The following is a 22155-nucleotide window of genomic DNA, read 5'->3' as shown; positions in this document are numbered from 1 at the left end:
TATCATCAACCAATTTTTGAGAGAAAGAGGAATGGTACTATCACACGCAAAGACTGCTGTATTGCCCTTCACTCGGAGGCAGTTAAAAAATTTCACTCTTAATCTGGAAGGACACCCTCTAATGATTGTCACACAGCATCGATTTCTTTGCATAATACTTGATAGGCAGCTATCCTGGGCACCCCACATAAAGAAACTCGAAAACGAGGTCAATACCATAGCGACTGTACTTCGCAGACTTGCAGGCACATCATGGGGCGGATCAGTATCGTCCATGCTGACTGTTTACAATGCATTAATAAGACAAAAAATTCCATATTCCGCGCCCATCTTACACGGACTTTCCCACACGTCAGAAGAGCGACTTCAAAGACATTTAGCTAGAGGACTACGCCTATGTCTAGGAGTTCCACGAGCGACTTCTAGTTCTCTCGTAATAGCTGAGGCTCGCCAATCACCATTTCTAGTTATGCAAAGTACAGAAACATGGCGGCATTATTTCCGTCTTCAAACCCAGCATAAAAACCACCCATTGACTCTAGACATAATGAAACGAGATAGAAGTTATGTTCATATAGAAATTCAAGAAAATCTTCACATATTGCCACGAAATGAATTCTGAAACTCAGACATCGAATATCCTCCATGGCTGCTTACAGTTCCAAAAATCGAATTGTCAATAGATGGGATATTCAGAAAAACAGACATGTTCATTCAAGCTGCTCAACAACTAGCACTATACCAGATATATATGCCGTATTCAGGATACACACACGTCTATACAGACGGCTCCAGTACAGCAACCTCTTCAACTTCAGCATTCATTATACCGCACCTAAACAAACAAGAATCATTTAAGTTATCTCGTCCGACTTCATCCACAACGGCTGAACTGTTCGCAATCCTATGTGCGATAAAATTTATATTGTCAGTAACAGATGCACAAAAATGGGTAATTTTCAGCGATTCACAGGAAGCTCTAACATCACTCTGCAGCACAAAGGGGAAAACATTCAGCGACAGTATAATATATGAAACACTTAAAAACCTCACAAAGGCAAGCGAAGCGAAACATACAATAGCATTCCAGTGGATACTAGGGCATTGCAACATTCCTGGCAACACAGCAGCCGATGAAGCAGCACGACAAGCGCACCTTAAAGATGATACGGCTTCGCTCCCAATATCAAAGAATGAATTACGCTGCATTATAAGGACAGCGTCTTTCAACATGTCTAGAAACACTTGGTTTGACCAGAATTCTAAGAGCTCAGACTTATACCATATTGATCCGTTTATTGAATTCAAATTTTCGTTGTCATTAGATAGAACTATGGAAACACTTATTCATCGATTAAGGCTAGGCACTGCCTACACAAAGCATTTCTTACACAGAATTGGCCGAGCGGAAACCCCAGAATGTGATTGTGGATTTGTAGATGAAGATATATATCACCTCCTTCTAGATTGCCCACATCACGACACACCAAGATGCCGACTTAAATAAGCGCTAATTGAATTAGACCGCAGACCTTTCATTAAGGAAACTTTTGGGCCCTTGGCCAACAACGGCCTTGCAGAAGAGCGCTTTAAAAGCACTAAAGACTTTTCTTGAAGACAGTGGCATTGTTGAACGTTATTAGCGCTTTCATTGTTCTCTTCATTTCAATGTCACTCTATATATGCATCTGTTTGGGAATTATGTTGTGTTGACTGTTCTGTTGTGACTGTATGTGATAATAGATTTACACTATGTTTGTACCACCCGTTGACTATACTATGTGTTATTCGGCGACAGTATCGTTTGTACTTTTCAGACTTTCGTTACATAAGTGTGGAGACATTTACATTGTATATTGTATGTACCATGTGTTCCTTACGTCATAGTCTTCCTGTGGAAACGTTGCGTGATAAGTGCTGGTGCTTGTGTGAAAAGATTATTTGATATGTAACCTTGAACCCGGAATGATGTATGACGGAACCACCCAAGAGATAAGGAGTAGGCGGTGCCTTAAATTGCGCGTCAACATCTCCTTATATGATATCAATAAAAAAAATGGCCGCCACTTACGCGTAAACGACCGGCAGAAGAGCCGTAGAAGAAGCCGCCCCCAGTAAAGTAAGATGCTGTATCCGAGGAGTCGCGTAAAACAGATGAGCAAGTGATAGCTCTTCTTAAGCCTTTAATGAATACCATTCGCGTGTTTCTAAACATGCACACACCTTCTGCCAGAAGTGCGCTTCAAGTACTGGACGCTATGAGTCCGGTGCTCGCAACCCTTGAGTAGATCGTGGCTCCTCAGCCACGGTCTTTCAGGGATGAGGTACGACAAGCAGCTATTTTTCAGTGGAAGGCCCGCGGACTCAGAGCGCGCATTTCGGATTTCCGTCGCATCGTGTATGCCCATATGTTTCCCATTCTCGTCATTGGCGAGCCGAACTTATCGAACACGATCAGGCTTTCTGACTATGAATCTTTTATGTCATCAACTGTTGGTGAAAACAGTAAGGTCTTGTTGTTTATTCGCCGTGACCTCACTTAGATCGCCACCTAATGGCGATAATCAATACACGTGTATGCCTAACAGTCAAGAGAAAGAATTTTACCTTTATTGTTGTCGGTGCCTACCTATCTCCATCATGTCGATTTGGTCACAAACTAGGAGACTTCCTTTCCTCAACTCCCGATCCCTAGGTCATTATTGGAGACTTCGACGCCGATCATACACTCTGGGAAAGTTCCAATATCAACGCGAGAGGAAGAGCTCTGGTATCTTTCACCTCCATTAATGAACTTTGGCTGTTCAATGACGAAAGCTATATGTTTCTACGTGGCTCGACATACAGCAGCTGCCTTGACTTGGCTTTTGTCTCACGAAGCCTTGTCAGAAGTGATGGGTAGTTTGCGGACATAGAGACGCACGGAAGCGACCATATCCCCACGTATGTCAAGATCAGAGGATCGTCTCCTTGGAAAATACGGGATACGACCCAAAGAGTGAACAGGACTAAATTTCAGTCTGTCATGGAAGAACACTGCGAAGCCAATGCATCTTCCGGCTAGAAAGAGCCAATCAAGAGAGCAGTGCAAGACACTATGCGTACTCTTAGATGTTCTTCGAAACTGACGGAAGTTAATGCGGAACTAGAACGACTTCGAGCAATCCAACGACGAGCTGAACGAAGGTACCGACGTACGAAGGCAATGGACGGTTTCCGAACCACCAGAAGCACGCAAAATAAAATCCAGCGCCGATTAGACGAGCTTGAACCGTAACGTTGGTTTGCCTTCTGTGACTCGCTAGAACCACGCAAGCCGTTATTGTAACTATGGAGAACGGTGCTCGGTCTCCGGACATCCCCGTACGGCGGCTTCCATTCAAGGCTCTAGCTCTTTCTCAAAAGAGACCGGCGATTGATGTAACAGAGGAGTTCTGCGTCAGGTTATCTGGCCAACTCACAAGTCCTAAGATTTCAGCGCCATCGAGTAGTTGTTTGTTACTACGTGATCACCGCATCGATCTACCATTCTGAATCCACGAACTTAACGCTGCATTAGCTTTATGTGGCCGCACATCAGCGCCAGGACCTGTTGTAGTTTTCTACCGAGCTCTGTGTCATCTAGGTGAGCGAGCGAGAGTTGTCCTCCTTGAGTTGTAAAATGAATCTTAGAGAGATGGAACGATACGAATGAGCTGGAAGAGAAGTTGCCTTTTTCCACTGCTGAAGCCTGGCAAGTCGCCGTTGGAACTCTCATCATACCGCCCAATCACTTTTGCAAGATGTGTGGCCAATGTAATGGAGAGGATGGTCCTAGGACGCCTGAAGTGGTACATGAAGTACCACAACACTTACCCGACGCCATAGCGAGCTTTTGACGCAGTCAGTCATCAATCGATAACGTCGTCGACGTGGTCACGTATATTCAGCATGAGAAATGCCGTGAGCGTCTCTGCGCTTCTTTGTTCCTCGACGTCAAAGGGGCGTATGACAACTTTGCGCATGAAGCCATCCTCTCTGCTCTCGAAGACGTAGGAATGGGTGGTCGGACGTTTTACTGGATACGGAGCTATCTCTCCATACAATCCTTTTTTGTAAGCACTGAGGTAGGCCGTACTTCTCTGCATTATAGCTACCGCGGTGTCCCGGAGTAGCTATCCCGGGTAGGGCGGTGTACTTAGCTCTGTGTTCAGGCTATCAACGTACGCGGATGACATCTCCATATGGACGTCTGCAGCAACACGCCTACAGTTGAAAGCGAGAATTGAGAGAGCTGCCACCCAAGCCGCTGTCTAGCTCCGTAATCGAGGCCTGGAAATATCATCCCAGAAATGCGCACTAGTGCCATTTACCCGCCGTGGTTGCTCAGTGGCTATGGTGTTAGGCTGCTGAGCACGAGGTCGCGGGATCGAATCCCGGCCACGGCGGCCGCATCTCGATGGGGGCGAAATGCGAAAACACCCGTGTACTTAGATTTAGGTGCACGCTAAAGAACCCCAGGTGGTCGAAATTTCCGGAGTCCCCCACTACGGCGTGCCTCATAATCAGAAAGTGGTTTTGGCACGTAAAACCCCATAATTTAATTTAGTGCCATTTACGCGCCAAACCATGACAGACTACAGCGCAATGATAAATGGCCAAATAATACCATATTTTCGATCGTTTAAGTTTCTAGGTGTCATAATCGACAGGGACTTGTCATTGAGCCCTCACGTATCATACCTGAAAAACGGTTGACAGACATCTGCCGCCTGTTCAAGTTTTTCACTGGCAAGACTTGGGGAATGTCAACAAGTGCCATGTTACAAATGTACAGGGTGCTTTTTCTAGGCTTTCTGCGATACAGCTTGCCAGCATAACCAACACAGGCAAAACGAATTTACGCACAATAAACAGTGTTCAGGCTCAAGCGCTCCGGATCTATCTAGGCCTGCCTCAGAGTGCATCAACAGTGGCTGCTATTGCAATCGCTAGAGACCGCCTTTTCATGACCCACGTTGAAATTGAAGCGCTGAGCACGTAATAAGGGAGAGAGAGAGAAACAACTTTATTGAGCCGAGCTCGACATCTTAGACGCCGTCAATGGAAGTGGTTCGCTCTTCATGGGACCCATATGCTTCCCTAGCCGCCTGGCCCCTGGAGATCAGGACGAGCTGGTCTTCGAGGGCGGTGCTGGTTAGCAAGGTCTTCCATCGCTCGGTAAGGGTGGATGAGGAATGGGGTAGGGTAGTGTTGCAGGTAAGAGGTGGGGGGATTGCCTTGATGAAATCGCATACTCCAATGACGTGTTGGGGCGTGCCTAATTGAGTTTTGCAGAAATTACATTCCTTCTCGTACCTTTCCGGGTACATCTTGTTTTGAAGGTAAGGGTGCGGGAAGGATCCTGCTTGTATCTGCCTGTAGATCGCTTGCTGTTCTCTGCTAAGCGATTTGTGAGGATCGGGGTAACGGCGTCTCTCCGTTTTGTAATGGTTCGTAATGTCCCTGTAACTAATTATGGACTGTGGCTCACCTTCCTCTACCCGGTGTTCCATCTCTCGGATGAACTCATGGGCAAGTTCGTTGCCCTCCAGCCCAGAGTGAGCCGGTGTCCATATCAATTCAACTTTCCATTCAGGTACGTCGCGTTTACTCTTGAGAATATCTAGCGCCGCGAGCGACACCCACCCCTTTCTGCAGCTATTATACGCGTTTTGCGAGTCAGTGACAATTCTTTCCACCTTGGGCTGCGCGAGTGCTAGAGCTATCGTGGCCTCTTCTGCCACCTCCGGAAAAGGCGTCTTGATGGAGGCGCAGGTTACGAGCACATGCCGCGTCGTAACTGCCAGCGTGGCTTTCGATGAAAACTTGGGTAACGAAGCGTCTGTGAAGAGAGTCACCCCTTCTTCCTCTTCTACTATTTGACCCAAAGTCTCCGTCAAGGCCGCTATACGAACCGCTCTGCGGCCATCGTTACGACCCGACCTCATGTTTCGAGGCAGTGGCTTACTGTCAATTTTATGCGCCTACAACCTGGGCGACGGCCCCGTTTCCTTTCGCTCTGCCTCTTTCCAGCCAAACTTGGCAAGAACGCGACGTCCCGTTGACGTTTGACTGAGTCGAACTCTTTGATTAGACAGATGAGCTTCTATTAATTCTTCGACGACGTTGTGCTTGGCCATGTCGAGAGGTTTGTCGGTCGAAGAATGCTTCGGAATGCCAAGCGCCATCTTAGTTGCCTTGCGTATAATGACGTTCAACTGGTCCCTGTCTTTCTTCGGTAACTTGAGGTACGGTGCCGAGCAAACGATGCTTGACGTCACGAAGGCCTCGACGAGCGACAGCGCATCGTCCTCCTTCAATCCCCTTTGTCTGTTTGTGACTCTTCTGATCATGTTCGAAACTTGTTCCGTTGAAACCTTGATTTTGTCGATCGACGCCCCCGCCTTGCCATTGTTCTGGAAGATGACACCCAGGATACGTGCTTGCGTGGTTGGCATTATGGTCGTCCCGTCGATGGTGATGCGGATGTTCTCTTGGTCTCCTTTCTTTCGTCTTGGCTTGATAACGAGTAACTCTGACTTCTGTGGCGAGCAACTGGGGCCGCACGATCCAGCGAACTCGTGAACGGTCTTTGCCACTCTCTGAAGGGTCTCCTCTATCCAACTCTCCGACCCTGCCCTCGACGTGCACACAGTGATATAGTCTGCTGCATAGAGAGCGTTATCTATGCCCTCTATGTCTTGAAGCAAAGCCAGGAGAGGGAGGAGTGCCAGGTTGAAGAGAAACGGCGAAAGAACCGATCGTTGAGGCGTGCCTCGGTCTCCCAGGCCTATCGGTTTCGACTTCTCCTCTGGAATTTTGATCGTTGCCGTTCTATTGCTTAAGAAATGCTGCACATATTTGAATGTTTGCTTTCCGCATCCCGTTTGGCGCAGGTTACGGAGATTACTTTCGTGCGTGACGTTATCGAAGGCCCCCTTGAGATCGAGCGCCAGAATAGCTCTTGGCGTAGGGGTCTTCGCTTGCTTGATAACCAGCTCGTGTAGTTGCGCCAAGACGTCTTGCGTGCTCAGGTGCCTCCAGAATCCGTACATGGTCGGTGGCATCTGATCAGTGACGTCCGAATGTCTCTGTAGTCTTTTGAACACCATAAGCTCGACCACCTTCCCTACACACGACGTGAGGGAGATGGGGCGCTGATTGTCGACGTGGGGTGGTTTCCCCGGCTTCGGAATGAAATGCGCCTCCGCTTCTTTCCATTGTCATTTCCATCTTGCCAGAACTCCTCGCCACCACCTAGCCTCTCTACCAGCGGACATACCACGCACATCTTTCAGCCAAACGACAACCGCACATGATGAATAATTGCGAGCTTGTTTCACTCCGGCTGCGAGACCTTCGATTGCTCCATGGTGCCCCGCTCAGCCAAAAATCAGCCTCACAATACCTGCCATCACGAGAAAATTTGATGTATCATCACCAGCCAATAAACAGCTCACTTTACTGCTTTTTTACGGGAACTACCGTGACTCTACGCATATCTACGCTGATGGATCTGTCCTACCAAACAGCTCCGCTGCGGCAATCGTGATACCAGCGAAAGTTACAACCATCAAATTTAAGACGACTCACGCGACGACATCGACGGCAGCAGAGCTCGCAGCGCTCCTTACCGCCCTTCATTACATTGGTCATGAACCGCCACAGAAGTGGACGATCTTTTGCGATTCAAAGGTGGCACTGCAGTCTCTACTGTCACCTTTATGACACGGACCGCGCGCGCAGCTTGTACTTCAGATTGCAGATACGATGCACCATATAAGTAATGCAGGCCATAAAATAACTTTCCAATGGCTCCCAAGTCACTGCGAGATTATCGGCAATGAACGGGCCGATCAAGCCGCCCGTTGAGCCCATACTGAGGACCACTACTTACCATTACCACTTTCTAGAACTGACGCAGCACGGAAGCTCCGCCTGCTTGCTCGCTAGTTCAGTACGTCACAATTGAATGAGCCACATTTCAGAAATTCGCGACTATACTCGTTGATTCCACATTAAGCCTTCGAATACCATCTAAGCTTCGCCATGGACACGCCACGCTTTTGTATCAACTGTGCTTAGGCGTTGCTTTTACAAAAGCCTATGCGTTCCGCATAGGGATGACCGACACCGCAACCTGTGACCACGGGGGTCATGAGGAACCGATTGGTCATATTTTGTGCGCCTGTTCACAGTACAGTCCACAGAGGGAATCCTTTCGCCACGAACTCAACCAGCTGGACGATCGATCACTATCGGAAGAAAGAATTCTACGCTATCGACAGGACCTAACGTTACAGAAGAAGGCCGTGCAAGCGCTACTGAGCTTTTTGCGATCTACTAGCCGTTGTGAACGTAACCAGCTGGAACGCCCTTTGTTTGTGTGTCTCTGCGTGTGTGTTCTTTCTCTTTTTAACCCTTTCCTCTCTGTCCTTTCTAACCCCTATCTTCCCACCACAGTGTCGGGTAGCAAACCGGAGACTAATAACTGCTTTACCTCCCTGCCTTTCTTCATCTCTCTCTCTCTCTTCATGCTCTGCTGGTATTGACATCAACGCTAAGATACTGATGGACACCGAAGATGCATTTTCATCTCTGTTGTGCTTATTCACTCAGTCACTCCTCACAGGACAACTGCCGGAAGATAGGAAACAAGGGAAGGTAGTTCCAGTCTGCTAACCAGGTAACAAGAACTCACCTCTAAATTACCGTCCATTTCTCTAAATAGTATTCCCTGCAAAATCATGGAACCCATCCTCTATACTCACATCATGGCATTTCTCGACTAGAATAACTTTTTCAATCCTGCCCAGCATGGGTTTCACCGCGGTTACTCCGACGAGACGCAGCTTGACTCATTTTCACATTATATGCACTCTAACTTTGATTCTAATCTTCAGCCTGACGTAATTTTTTTTAGGTTTTGCTAAAGCCTTTGATAAAATACCCCATAAGCGCCTAATGATAAAACTTTCCCGCTTAATTTCTCACTCTTATAAACTGAAGTGGATTGAAGAATTTTTCAATAATCGTTCACAAATTGGCACCATTAATAATAGGAATTCTAATTCAGTCTATGTAACGACAGGCGTCCTGCAGCGATCCGTGCTCATCCCGCTACTTTTCCTGATATACATAAATGATTTGCCGTTATACACAACATCTAGCATACGTATGTTCGCGGACGATTGTGTGATATATTGTGCTATTCTTTCCGCCGCTGACCAATATTCTCTTCAAAGTGATCTTAATGCTGTCCAGGACTGCTGTCGTGAGTGGCTAATTCAAATTACCCCACGTAAGCGTAAATCGTAGTCCATTCACCGTCGCCGCCATCCTCTCGTATTTCCTTACGTAATCTCTGAAGTTCCGGTACAACTAGTTCACTCGTACAAGTATTTAGGAGTAACACTTTCGAGCGTTCTTTCTTGGAATCGTCATGTTATAACATATCATACGCGGACAGAAAGTTAGGATTTTTTAGGAGTTAGGAAAGTTAGGAGTTAGGATACGCCGTCTAGATCATCCTCCTCAACATGTAAAATGATTAGCCTACAAATGACTTGTCAGGTCAGAACTAGAATTTGCATCGCCTATTTGGAATCCTCATCAAGCATACCTTGTTAATGACCTCGAATCTACAAAATCGCACCGATCGTTTCATTCACTCGTCATATTCTTATGATATTAGCGTTCCCTCCTTAAAAACTGCACCCGCATTATTCGCCTTATCTTTTTGTCGTTGCATTGCCAGCCTATCTTTATTTCACAAATTATTTCATAGCCCTACGCGCATCGCACCTTAGATCCTTCCCCCTACACGCATATCTCACCGCACCGGCCATCACCTACAGGCTGCCCGTCCACCCTCACGCACCTTCCAAGTTCTTTTTTTCCTCGCACAACTGCAGACTGGAACGGCCTTCCCAACGACGTTGCTGTCATCATGTGCACATCGCATTTCGTTGAAAATGCAAAAAAAACTTGCTGTTATTGTGACTATGTATTTTTATTCTTGCCACTCCTTATGTAACACCCCATTTATTGGGGCCTTTAAAGTAATAAAATGAAATGAAATGCACAATTGTCTTTTGAGTGCTCTAAAAGAAGGTAAAAATCTCGTTCTAGAAAACCAAGCCTGCGATCGGCTTTAAATAAGTTTGAGCCAATATGCAGTTTTGAAGAAATATTGTTAGTGATGTGAACTCTTGAGTTATTTAGAGGCAGGTACAGAATTTAGTGAAATTCCCCCAAGGGGATAAGTAGGACATATGGATCGACTCTGAGAACCTCTTGTTGATTTATATTTTGCTGTGTTCAATTCTACATTCCACAATTTACTCCAGGTAACGCTTGTTAACATCAATTTGTAGATTAGTACTATCAGTGTCGGAATAATTTTTTGGTAAATCACACAGCCGCGAGCGAAAGGGCAAAGAGAAGGAGAGCTTTCCTCAGGCAAATCGTTAATATAAATTAGAAATAACACGCGTCCTAGAACTGACTCCTGAGGCACACCGAATCTTACAGGTGCCACAGGTGAGTGAGCATCGTAAAGAGCGACGTACTTCTTTTATCGAGGAAGGTTTAAATCCATTGGAGCATTAGTAGTATGATGTTTAAATGGCTTAACATAAGCATTAGCAGTTAGTGATTAAGCTTAACGAAAGCTTTCGAGAAGTCCAAGAATTTGCAATCAATTAGTTACCCAGAGTAAAGGAATGCACGGAAATCATTAGTAAATGCAACCAGTTGTGTCTCCCATGAAAAATAATTCTGACAATCATGTTGACTGTGTAGAAATAAATTATTTAAACCAAGGTAACTTGTTCGATGGGTGAAAACGACTGGGTGAAGCAATTCACATGGGACAGACGTAAGAGATATTGGTCGGTAGTTACATCGGTTACACGAGTCACGAGAGTGGCTTGTTTTCCACTCGTGTAGAATTTCTCGGTCATGAAATGAACTAAGAAAAATAGAATATAGGAAAATGGAAGATTCATGTTGAGTGCCTAGGAGAAACTTGGAATCAATTGCATTGGTACCGCACGAGGATGATCGTTTTAGGTTGCGAATGATTTTACCTATACCACAAGGGTCAATAATGATGGGATTCATTGGAAAGTACTGTGAATTAGGGTAACATGGAATATCGAATGTTATAGAATCGTAAAGCAAGAGCGCGAATGTGTCATTACGTAAGGAGGCGCAGAGGTGTTTGGGAACTGGTGCGCCTGACTGGTTAATTAATGATATAGTTCTGTCATCCTTTTTCGGAACAATATTCCTCAAACGTCCCGGCTTAGCTCAATTGCGGTAATGTGGAATTAAAGAAAGTCAATGTAACTTTCTTAAGCGCAGAAACATAAGCATGTGCTACCTTTTTGTAGGCGGCCCATTTATTCGCGCGTGCGGACCTTGTAGCTGGGCGGCATCCTTTTCGTTATGTAATCGTTTCGGTATGGGTGGTATCGTGAACTTTGGAAGAATCCTTAACGTTTTATAGTGGAATGTGTTTATTGATAAGATAAAATACTTTCTTCTTGAATGAAGTTTAGACTCACAAAAGTATCGGAAGTTCCACCGGACCTAGTTGTTTAATTGAACGCTACAGCGCAGGAACCTACGGAGACAAAGGAGGCACACAAGTACACAGACGCAGCGTTGCCTCTGTGTACTTTGTGTGGCTCCTTTGTTTCCGTTAGTTCCTGCGCTGTAGCCTTTTAATATGTTCAATCGACGAGCCCATCTGGTTACTCTACTCAACTTCATAGTTGCCCAAGTTGGCGTAAGCATACCCCCAAATTTCAACGTGGCCCACCACAAACTTTAAAGTTGCCCCACGTCCAAATTTAAGTTCGCAGCTGGAGCTGGAGCAGCTGCAGTAGCTGGAGGTGACCATGTGCGTACGTGGCTCGTGATCTTGGGGTGAGCGCGGAGACGCTCATTTATTTATTTTTATCACCTGCCTTTTTGTTTAAGTGCTGTCGAAGCTCGTTGAAAATGTTTAATGTACCTACCCGCTTTCACGGTCACCTGCTTACCTGCCATTCAGAGCCACGGTGTTACAACCATTTCTAAATCTTTTCTTCCCTTTACTTTTGTTCCTTTTACAGCGAAGCTGTACATGGCTATGCTCTGGTAAAAATTGCGAGCGTCTATTGAGCCGTGTAGATCAAGAATTTCTCCCCCTACGTGAGCCGATCTCGAAGAATGTTCAATACCGGGCCGACCCACAGCGGAGGAGAAATAGGCTTCAAACACTCCGCCAACTTGCAAAAATAAGTTTACGGTCTTAGGTCCCAATACAACCCGTATCAGATATTAAGCTGATCAGAGCAGATACTACACTTTGATCGGCGTCAGCCATATCTACGCAAGCACCACCCTGTCTTTGCCGGCGTCCCAAGCGCTTGCTATCTCCCTTCGTTTTCTTCTCCTCTTCTTTGGTGACGGCCTCATAAGCGTGTGCCCGCCAGTACTGCGAGGCGGAAAGAAATGGGAGCCGTGCATGTGGCCCCGATCCCGCAAACTTGGAACGTTTCTTGAGAACAACAGCGCAATCATCTAGCTTAAGTTGAAATCAGTAACGCTGTCGGAAGATCAAGCGACACCGCGAAGAGCTCTTCTAGTCGCCACGCCTTGAGTGTGCTCGAAGATCAAGTCAGAATCCCGCCCCACTCGAGCATTTTCATTTCCGTCGGCACCAAAACACCTGCAGACGTAGAAGGCGTAAGCGAGGGTGACCAACGTCCTCTGCTATACTGTGAAATTTGCGTCGCAAGAGGGATCGCTGGACCGCACGGAGGAAAAACGAAAGAGTTGACTACAGACTTCAGCAGGAGCTCATGCACATCAACAAAGGCACAATGATCGCATACATCGAGGAAATTCTGGGAACCAGCAATGCATTTGTCCTCTCCGATTCTGTCGCACCTACCCGGACGACCGTAGTTCCTGAACCACACTTCGACAGCAATCCAAGTCTGCCCATAATTAAGCATCAGCAGCTTAGAAGGCTGCTTCGACCATACAAAGACACAAATTTCGACGTCATCGAGGATTCGGCATACACCAGTCGCCAAGCATCGCATAATCACCGAAGAGTGATTCGCATAATCACCGACCACTCCGCTAGAGCCCTCACCGAGTTTCTACGCGAGAACGTGAAACTATTAAGCAACAAGTCGACGAAATGCTTCGCGACGACATCATCCAGCCATCGAAAAGCCCGTGCGCATCTCCTGTAGTCTTGGGAAAGAAAAAGAGCGGAACCCTACGTTTCTGCGTCGATTATCGTCGACTTAACAAGATCACGATGAAGGCCATATACCCCCTCCCACAGATAGATGACGCATTGGATCGGCTCTGCGACGCTAAATATTTCTCGTCGATGGGTCTAAAGTCTGGCTACTGGCAAATTGAGTCGACCAGAGAGATCGCGAAAACACCACCTTCAACACACCAGACGGCCTCTACGAGTTCAAGGTCATACCATCCGGACTGTGCTCGGCGCCTGCAATGTTCCACCGCGTCGTGGACACGGTGTTAGCAGGGTTGAAGCGGGATACATGTTTTGTTTACTTGGATGACATCGTCATCTTCGCCGGAAATTTCGACGGTCACCTTAGGCGGCTTGCGACAGTACTAGAGGCCAGAAAGTCACCAGGGCTCATTCCGAAGCCGGAAAAGTGCCGCTTCGCCTACGGTGAGCTTCTGTTCCTTGGCCGCGTCATCAGCAAATCTCGAGTCCGCCCCGGCCCACAGAAGACAGCCGCCATGGCAAAGATCCAGCAGCCCATCGACAAGAAGGAAGTGCGTAGATTCCTTGGCATGTGTGCCTATAGAACATACGCTTTGTAAAGGATTTTCCACGAATCGCGTTGCCGTTGACACATCTAACTAAATATGATATCGAGTTCAAGTGGGAAATGCGGCAGGCCGACGCATTTGAAGAACTAAAATGACGCATGCAGTCGCCACCGATACTCGCACTCTTCTACGAGTACGCCGATACAGCAATCCATACTGACGCCAGTAGCCTAGCCTTCGGTGCCGAGGAAAACTGACTTAAACGGGTGATAGCATACGCTAGCCGGTCGCTGTCAAAAGCGGAAGGCAATTATTCTACGACCGAAAAGAAATGCCTCGTCATCGTTCGGGCTACTGCAAAATTTCGCCCTTACCTATAGGGCAGGCCATTCAAAGTCGTCAGCGACCATCACGCATTGTGTAGGCTAGCGAATTTAAAGGATCCTTCAGGACGGCTTGCATGGTGGAGCCTCAGATTGCGAGAATACGACACCACAGTAAGTCCGGATGAAAACACTCTGAGGCCGACTGCCTATCACGCGCCCGCATTCAACCGCCGCCGCAAGATGACGAGGATGACGACGTCTTCCTTAGATTAACAAGCGCGGAAGGCTTCGCAAAACAGCAATAAGTAGACCCTGAGCTTAAAAGCCTCGTAGAGTACTTGGAAGGACACACCGACGTTGTCCCTCGGGCATTTAAGGGCGGGTTGTCTTCGTTCTCGTTTCAAATAAACCTACTAGTAAATAAGAACTTTTCACCTGTCTGCGCAAACTACCTTGTTTTTCCCTCAGCACTGCATCCAGAAGTACTTCACGCCTTGCATGACGATCCGACCGCTGGGCACCTCGTATTCTCCCGGACGCTATCGAGGATACAGGAAAGGTATTACTGGCCGCGCCTGATCGCCGACATTGCCCGTTACGTTAAAGCATGCCGAGACTGTCAGCGACGAATGACACCACTGACAAGGCCAGCGTGTTTACTACAGCCAATCATGCCTCCTTGCCGACCATTTCAGCAGATCGGGATGGATTTGTTGGGACTTTTTCCTACGTCAACAACGGGAAATAAGTGGATCGTCGCGGCGACGGACTACCTCAGCCGCTTCACTGGAACGAAAGCTCTGCCGAAAGGTAGCGCAGCTGAAGTGGCGAAATTCTTCGTCAAGAACATCCTGCTGTGACATGGCGCTCTAGAAGTCCTCATCGCCGACAGAGGAACGGCCTTTACAGCGGAGCTTACCCAAGCCCTTCTGCAGTACAGTCACACAAGACACCCGAACACAACTGCCTACCACCCACAGGCGAATGGCCTTACGGAGCCCCTGAATAAAACCCTCGCCGACATGCAAACAATGTACGTCGACGTCGAACGCAAGACCTGGGATGCCCTCCTGCTGTACGTAACCTTAGCTTACAACACGGCGGTGCAAGAAACACTGATCACCCGGTTCAAGCTGGTTTACAGCAGGAACCCAACGACGACGCTCGACGCCATGCTGCCGCACGTCACTGGCGAAGAGAATCTTGACGTTGCTACCTACCTCCAGCGCGCTGAAGGAGCCCGACAGCTTGCCCGCCTACGGATCCAGAACCAGCAGCGTACCGACAGCCGACACTACGACCTCCGACGACGCTATGTCGAGTACCAGCACGGCGATCGTATTTGGGTTTGGTCCCCGATACGCTGACGAGGACTCAGTGAGAAACTATTGCGACGCTATTTCGTACCCTACAAGATCACCCAACGTATTGGCGAACGGGACTATGAGGTTGCGCTAGATGGCATTTCGTATTCACAGTGAGGCCGCGAATGATCTGAAGTCGTCCACGTGGCGCGTCTTAAGCCCTTTTACGGACGCTGACGAACTTCCTTACTGTCCATTTTGTTCTTTCTTTGCTACAGGTTCTTTTGTTTATTACCTTCGTTTGTTTGCAGCATCGGGTCGATGCTATTTAAGAGGGGGGTATTGACACGTGTAGTTGTCTACCTTTACCGGGCGACCACATTTCCCCGCCTAACAATTGTTACCGCACAGCGTTGGATACAGCCAAGAATTGTTAACATTGCTTGAGAACGCGTGTATAAGCCTGTGTTGGTAATTGGCTCTATTAGAATGTGCTATTTTCAATCCATGGTACGTGTTATTCATGTGGTATCGTTTGTTTTAAGCTGGTCCTTGTTCATGAAGTTTAATGTACTTTCAGGATTACTTAATTACGATTCATGCCTAACATGACGCTTGTATTGTGCCTTCATAACAAAGTTCTTTCATCTTTGCTCATGGTTTTTATACCATCTAATACGAGGCCATAATTAGTAAGCACTCATCACAATTTCTTTTTGTTTACCGTTTTGTCCTGCCTTTGCAGTCAGTGGTGCCGGCCTCGACTGAATCGGACACGTTCGTCCTCCGGAAGGCCGGAAACCTGAGGCCCTTTATCGAATCAAAAGAGCTCGGTCACAAGTCGGTCTACACCACCGTATCTGGTAAGCAACTGTAGTTCGGCATTCACAGTGACGTCCCTGCACAATTATCTGTTCTACGAAGTGGCATAGGTCAGTATTGACAGAGAAAGAAGTGGTAATAAACGTGGCGGCCAGTGCTTGACACAAGATCTCACAAATGCCATACAAGCTCATTGCAGAGAAACATTGTTCTAATAAAGGGCACTAGTCACATTCCTATGGCAAGAATGGCCTAAATAATACCTACCGCACTTCCTCGCGGATCACTTGATGCCTCCGTCTTGGTTGGGTCTCAAGCTTAAAAGTTAAAGCACAGGGATCAACTTACCTTGACCAATGAAAAAGGGAAGCGAGATGTATGGGGATGACACTGATTTTTATCGGCTGCTTGTTGCACGAGGACACTTATATATAGAAGATGCGTTGATAAAGGGCACGCGATGGTGAAGTAACAATTACAGATGCAAAGAAAATAGCTGAAGCGTTTAAGGCGTTTTCCCAAAGTGTTTATTTCACTTTAAGCACTAGTGTTGCCGAGAGGCAGATATTTGACAGCCCATACGTGATCCGCATAATTATTGAAGGTGTGACTGAGCTTCTTCTACGGTTAGACGCAAAGAAAGCTACAGGGCCAGATAACATTCCTCCTGCTTTTCTTAAAAGATACTTGGAAGTATTAGCTCGATTTTTGGTCATTATTTTTACTAAATCTTTAACCTCTGGTACTGTTCCCGACGATTGGCGTTTGGCACGAGTAATACAAGTTTTTAAGAAAGGTCTCCGATCTTCTTTAAGTAATTGCAGACCAATATCACTCACCTGTTGCTGCTGCAAAACTTCAGAATACATCATAGTCACTTACCTGAATAATTTTTTGGAGAGAAATAGTATACTCACGGCTAATCAGGATTGTTTTAGACAAGGATACTCCACAACTACACAGTTAGTAGTCACTGTCCATGAGCAAGCTTCCGTGCTTGATGGCGGCGGTCAAGTTGACGCTATTTTCTTAGATTATTCTAAGGCATTCGACAAAGTCCCTCATTCGAAACTAATACATAAAATGAAACTTCTCAGAATACCTCTACAGATCATAAACTGGGTAAATTCATACCTGAGTGGTTGTAAGCAGTCTGTGGAAATAAATGGATCATGCTCCCCGGTTTTGGGGGTAACTTCAGGCGTACCTCAGGGATGGGTGTGGCTCCAGTACTGCTTAATATTTATATTAACGGCCTAGTTAAAATTGTGGAATCACCTGTTCGTGTCAAATTGTTTGCAGATGATTGTATTATATTTAGCAACATTCGAACTGTCTCTGATCAGCTTTTTCTGGAAGAAACCTTGGATAGGTTCGCAGAATGGTGCAATGAATGGGATGTGGTTACTAATTATGAGAAAACAATGTATATGTGTATTACAAATAAGCTAAGAAAGCTAGAATACTTGTACAAAATAAACTATAATAAGATTAGGAAAATAGAAAGCTGCACATACTTGGGGATAACTTTCACTTCACGTCTATCCAGGGTGCATCACATAGACAATATAACCTGTGCAGCCCGAAAATGACTAGGATTTCTAAAGTTTAACTTAGGTGACTCCACATCCTCATTAAGATTAAAAGCCTATAAAACCTACGTTAAACCTCTCTCAGAATATTCGAGTATCGTTTGGGATCCTCACACAGCGGTCGGTATTGAAAAACTAGAAAGAATTCAAAGGTTAGGCGCGCGCTTCATTTATAAGCGCTTCAAAGACTTCATTCCCCAAAGAGTATGCTGGAAGCCGCAAACTTGGAACCACTAACTGATCGAAGAAAAACTGCCAGATTAAATTTCTTTCGCCAGCTTTATTACGGGAAACTAGGAATGCAACCGCGCGACTACATTATTAAGGACACATATCGAATTTCCCGCCACAAACACAGCCAGTATTTAAAACAGATATTTGCACGGACAAACCTTTTAAAAAACTCATTTTTTTCGAAAACAATCAATGATTGGAATGTCCTACCTGGAAATTCCCACTGGTTGCAACCACTCCCTTGATGAATCTTGTTGACTGTATCCCTTGTATATATTTGTATGTTTGCTTTTTTTGTATTTGCTCACGTAGCCCCGTCCGGCTTGAACAGATGTCCGCAGTATTGTGAAAATAAAAAAACACATAAGTACAAAAGACACAGCTTAGCAACAAAATAAAAAATGAAATAAATAAGCGTAAGTGCCATTGGTGTTGCTATTTTTCCGACGGCTGGTTCCAACTTTCTTTATTGGGCGTTTTTATCATTTAAAATAAATTGCACCTTTTCGGCAAAATATTTATCTTTAATTCACCTTGGACGAAGAACTGTTGATGACGTTCTATTACGGGAGTACCAACTGTAAATAGTGCTTTCGTAGCGACACGATATGATTTTCCGCAATAAATTCTAGCTCCAACATTCATGACTCTTTCTGCACACGATTGACATACCAAGCACGTTGACGCTCAATCGACGACTTTATGCGTGCAAAAGTTTTGCTTCCTGTGGCCGCATCTTCGTTTGTTGCCTGAAGTTTCAAGTGCGACAAAACTTAGCATATACAAAATTTGTTTCACCAGGCAGCGCAACGGATAGTAGTAAACACATCCAGTCCACACACCATTATCCGCTCTTTCCAGTTATCTACTGAGGAAAACAGAAAGACGGTGCGGAGAGAGCCCTTGTGAATGATTTTCCAGGTACTACTGACCAGCGCAGCCCTGGTACACACGCGACACGCTTCGATTTCCCGTGAAAAAAACCTTTTTTTTACTTTAAGATAGGAGTGCATCTTGTTTAGCCCAGAGAAAACGAGAACCTGCTAAGTATACAGTCCAAAACATGTTTCAAAAAATTATGAGCTATTACTTGCAATAGCTACGATCTGATTATGAGGCAGGCCGTTGTGGGGGACGCCCAAATAAGTTTTGGAACAGCTGGGGTTTTTTAACGCGCACCTAATCCATGTACACGAGTGTTTTCGCATTTCGCCCCTATCGATAGGCGGCCGCCGTTCATAGCAGTCCAACACCATACTAATTAAGCAACCATGGCGGGTGCCAAAACATGCTCAAAAAATGTCAGGCGAAGTGCTAAAAAAAGGGCAGGCGATTCACTTCCGTGTCTAGATTGAATGCACGAGTAAGGTTCATGAACATAAACAAGTCAGCGTTGCCAATTTCAGGCGTCAGCCATACACGATATGAATACAGGCTGTCTTCCCGAGGTACACAATGGAGATCTAACAAAGCACAACAATTGGTTGCTTTAAAATTATGCTTAATGGTTACCCATTTTTTATCTTCATGTTGTGGCACTGTATTGTTGATAAAGTTAGTGTTTCGAATTACGTCTCCTTGAAACACAACTTGAGCAGCATTTGTACTTCGACTTTTTGGTTGTTCACTGCTTCCGAAGAACAAAACCAGAATACGGCGAACACAAAGGGAAACGGAGTGTGTCTTCTTTGTTTATTCCTTCGCTGTAACACTCTAGCGATGAAACATAAGTAAAATATTAGTTCTTTTTTGTCGCTTGAACTTCCTAGTACTGACAAATTGCAGTGTTTAGACCTGAGGCCTTTCATTTCCAGAGTGACACATCTGCTGGGTGTAAAACCATGATGACGCAAAGAGCCTTTTACCGTTTGATTTGGTTAACAGTAATTTTAAGACGGCTACTGCCTTCATGCTTCCTGTGCCAGGGTTAGTAAGGTCTTGTTTTCACATAATGCAAAAAATGTCAACTATCTGGTAACATGGCTTTGTTCAGTAGCCGGATATCCTTACTTAGTCACAGTTGCAGTAGCTGAAACTTTCCTTCAAAAATTGAAGGGTGTCATGGCTGGTCACCCGTTCGCCGTCGGCGCGAAGTCGTCGACGGGGTGTACGAGCCAGTTGGTCGTTCTCTACTTAAGCGAACACACCGAATGAGTAAGAGCCGGGAGAGAGAGAGAAAGAAACATTTCTTATACAAAACAGTGTCTCGAGCGAGGCCCGGTATAACCCTAAGGTGAGAAAGCTCCTTAGTCGAGGAACCCTCTGGCTTCGACTGCGCTCTTGGCCCTGGCGACGAGTTCTCGTTGGTCTTCCAGGTCCCCGAGGGTGAGATTGGCGTGCCATGTTTCGAATAGGTGATTTGCTTCTTGTTCTCGTTTTGCGTTCGTTTCTGGTTGCATTGCACTAATTTTCTGCCACTGGCGTTCCAGGAGCAAGTGTGCCAGAGTGTCGGGTACATTGCAGAGTGGGCAGAAGTAGCCGTGGAGCGTCGGGTAGTGGCAATGCATTATCGTCCCGAGAGTGAGCGTGTTTCTTTGCAGGGGTCTAAAGATCATGATTTTTTCTCTGCCGAGTTTAGGGTGAGGTGGAGGGTACACTCGACGCTCGGTCCTGTAGTGTTGCAGTATGGCCGAATCGTTGGTGGGTACGGCCTTCACCCCTTCTGTCGCGGCTCGGAGAGCGCGTGGGGAAAGGGGAGCACGGCTGACGTGCTCGCGGGAAGCAACGTGGGCCGCTTCGTTCCCCTCTAGTCCCTCGTGTCCAGGTACCCACGTTACGCAGCTGTAAGGGAGCGGAGTGCTTCTTCTTTTTAGTATCTCGAGTGCGTCGGCTGTGTTGCGGCCCCTCCAGAAGTTTCTACAGGCGCCCTGAGAGTTGGTAAATATAACCGCTGCGTCTGTGCATGTGGTGGTGGCTAGACCGATTGCCGCTTCTTCAGCCGTTCCTGGGTTGCGTGCCTTGATGGTTTCCGAGTCTAGCTCGCAGCCTCGGGGGTCTACGACGCTGAGAGCGTACGCGTTTCAATGCGGACACTTGGCCGCGTGGGTCGTGCTTAAAACTTCGTTTGATGGCGTTGGCTATTGTGGTATATGGGATGCATGTTGCGCAGGACACGTGCGAGCGATGGAAATGCACTCTCGAACGACCTGTGGCATTCGCTCTTTCTTGCCGTGTCTGCGACGTACATCTCACTGTATTTTCGGTGTCGGAGTACTGATCTCCCTGTGGGCGTGAGCTTGAGTTGTTCCCGTTGGCTGTTCTTGTGCGCTTCGGCGACCTCTTGCCACGTGTTGTGGACGTCCATCTTAAGGAGACGTGAAGTAGAGGCCACGGCAGGGAGTCCCAGGGTGACATTTATTGTCTTCCTTATCATGATGGTGGGCTTTTCTATTTCAGCGTTCTTCAAAGCCAGGTATGGCGTGCAGTATATGATGTGGCAGGTGAGCAGTGCTTGTATTATTCTTAGTGTGTCTTGCTTCGTGAGCCCGCTTCTTTGGCTTGAGATCCTTTTGACGAGGTGTGTGAGTTTCGAAAGGGTGCGTTCTAGTCTCGAAAGGCTGGCAGCTCCCGATCCGCCCTTGTGGATGTGGAGTCCAAGTATTCGTATGGTGTCGACTTTCAGGATTGTTGTCCCTATGAGGGTGACGCTGTGGTTGGGCTCTTCGCAGTTGGGGGGCCGGCCTCTCGTTCTTGCTTTCAAGACGAGGTGCTCAGACTTCTCGGGGGCGCAGCGGAGGCCGCAGTTTCGGAGATAGCTGTCGATGGTGTCTACGGCTTCTTGTAAGCTACTTTCTTGTCTTCCAGCGTTCGTAGCTCTGGTCCAGAGCATGATGTCATCAGTATACATCGCGTGACGCAGATCTGGTATGGTCTCGAGAAGTGGGGGTAGCTTATTCACAGTTGCGTTAAAGAGTAGCGGTCAAATGACCGACCCTTTCGGGGTGCCTCTTTTTGGAAGTAGGAAGTTTTCACTGCAGATGTTGCAGATCCCGACTGTTGCCGTGCGGTCCATCAGAAAGTTTCTGACGTATGCGTAAG

At 46.7% G+C, this 22155-nt stretch overlaps 1 pseudogene; it reads right to left on the bottom strand.

The window, feature by feature from the left end:
• Positions 1-12217: 12217 nt before the first annotated feature.
• On the bottom strand, positions 12218-12399 carry LOC126538610 (U2 spliceosomal RNA; annotated as a pseudogene).
• Between the last annotated feature and the right edge of the window lie 9756 nt (positions 12400-22155).

This window comes from Dermacentor andersoni, chromosome 4, assembly GCF_023375885.2.
Source record: "Dermacentor andersoni chromosome 4, qqDerAnde1_hic_scaffold, whole genome shotgun sequence".
NCBI classification, from domain to species: domain Eukaryota; kingdom Metazoa; phylum Arthropoda; class Arachnida; order Ixodida; family Ixodidae; genus Dermacentor; species Dermacentor andersoni.
The sequence above is the reverse complement of the archived record's forward strand: the minus strand, read 5'-3'. Positions and strand labels throughout refer to the sequence as shown.